The 2,056-nt window shown below is 44.0% G+C and overlaps 1 long non-coding RNA gene across 1 annotated transcript in view; it reads left to right on the top strand.

The window, feature by feature from the left end:
• The window catches only part of LOC108575864, a 25,280-nt gene that overhangs the window by 22,356 nt on the left and 868 nt on the right, over positions 1-2,056 (top strand). The window contains exon 3 of the long non-coding RNA XR_001891434.1: positions 1,623-1,865. This is a non-coding gene — a long non-coding RNA (uncharacterized LOC108575864). The remainder of the gene's footprint in view (positions 1-1,622; positions 1,866-2,056) is intronic.

Consider the following 2,056-nt stretch of genomic DNA (forward strand, 5'->3'; position numbering starts at 1 on the left):
GGAAACTCGGTGATTTTGAATCAATTATTTGAATCCAATCGGAAAGAATTCATTTATGCATCTGATAAGTATTTACAATTTTTCCTCATACTTCACTATAAACCAGAGAACTTAAATTTCTGCCCGAGAGGTGAACTCACTAACCGTACCACGACCGGTTTTAATTGATCGAAAACCGTGCACTTGTTATCCCCGGTTCTCGCTAAAAAAACAAACCTAAAAATATGCAATTTACTTTTATCATTATCCAAAGCCTATTTTCTGCGTTGTTTCAACACCTGTGTTCCTTTCGAAGAAAATCTGACTACTTCATAACCGGTCATGTGACCGGCCACGGTAAGTGTTTCGGTTGGTATTAAAACGCGTCAACTTCCGCGTGAAACTCCCATGGAAACCGGGCCGTAGGGGTACGGTATAAAATTGTACGCGTCTGCGCGCACAGCTCTGCCGAGAAAACACGTTTCCACGCCTATGCATCAAAACGAACTGACGTACGAGTAAGTATATACATACATACCACGTGTCCTATCCTCGCGTGACTAGGTATTGAGAGCACGTGGCCCCCCACCACGCGTCCCTCGGGTCCGGCGGACGCTGTCGAAAAAGGAAAAGAGAAGACGGGCGTAAGTACTGGATACCGCGAGGGGCAGAAGAGAACAGAGGCCTAGGGGGAGAGAAGCTTTCAGAGGCTGACGAAGAGAATTCAGGAAGAATAGGTGGCAACTTGGGCGAAAGCGAGAGAAGAACACACTGTCTCAGACAAAGTGAGAGAGAAATATAACGGAGAAGATACGAAGAGTTGGCGAAAAAAAAAAGAGAAAAAAATGTTCACTTTTATATATTTCGTGAACACGTAGGAAGTTCCTATTGATTTTTCATTTTACACGCTAACGTATATAGTTGCTATTCCGTGCAAGCCGTTAGACAAATGGCTACGCTACTCCTTCTATAGCTGTTACGCACCATTACGAATTGCGCGCTTTGGTTGCTGGAAGATAAATGGATCTCCATCCTTAGGTTCGGAATCTTCCACTTATCATCGCAGTGGCGCAACAAGACAGAAAAATGTCGTATTTCATGTCGCTGTCCAAGTGTACAACGAGTATACGCGCCAACCGAGATAACGAGTATATGTATATTCGAATAATTTAATAATCGAACGATCGTGCCACTCGACATTTCTATCTCACCGTTTGGAATACATACATATGTAGGTAGATTACCATGATAACACGAAAATTCGATATTCTCGAAAAGTAGGCGGGTATAGAAATTTCCGACCAGGAAGCAGACTCTTCGAACTTTGTAAATATCGTGAGTAATCAATGTCGCGCAAGGTCATTTTCTAATATCTTAAAAACAAACTCGACGACCTTAATTATTTACAATCACCGCTGCACTCTTCGTCTAAAAGATAAAAATACGTAACTCGTGTGAAAAAAAAACCAAGTTAACCTTGAAACTTCTTTCTTCACCGCAGTCTATAGCGAGACACTTGATCGAAACGTTCGACATAATCGTTAATAATCACCCATGAAATGTCAAAGTAGAAGAATTTCTCAAAGTACCTATATCCATCGTCGAAACTTTCATTCTTATTTCAATAATTATTATTCCCACAGGAAGTTTCCTTCGATAACGCCCAACTCTAGACAGCGAGTAGGTGACACACACAGACACACACAGATAGGGTCTCTGGGAGAGAAAGGACGGGGAACAGAAAGAGCGGAGCACACGAAGGTTGTCAGAAGAGAAAGGAAAGGAATAGAGAGATGGGATTGGAATAAAAGAGTGACCGAGGGGTGGAAGGAAGGCAGGAACAATAGAGGAGGAACTGTGCGCGCGGCGCGGCGGTCGAGTAAAAGGTGAGAGGGAGCGAGAGAGAGAAGACGGAAGACAAGGGGGGGTCGATAGTTGGCCGAGTTGGCGAGAGAGCCGGTTGTGTAACAAAGGAACGAACCAAGTAACAAGAATCCCAAGGTGCATTCGTCGATTTACTCAGGCTTCCTTCTAACGCGCGGCGGCGGTTCCGCTGATAAATCAGCCGACTCTGTGG

The sequence above is a fragment of the Habropoda laboriosa genome, unplaced genomic scaffold (assembly GCF_001263275.1).
Source record: "Habropoda laboriosa isolate 0110345459 unplaced genomic scaffold, ASM126327v1 scaffold243, whole genome shotgun sequence".
NCBI classification, from domain to species: Eukaryota; Metazoa; Arthropoda; class Insecta; order Hymenoptera; family Apidae; genus Habropoda; species Habropoda laboriosa.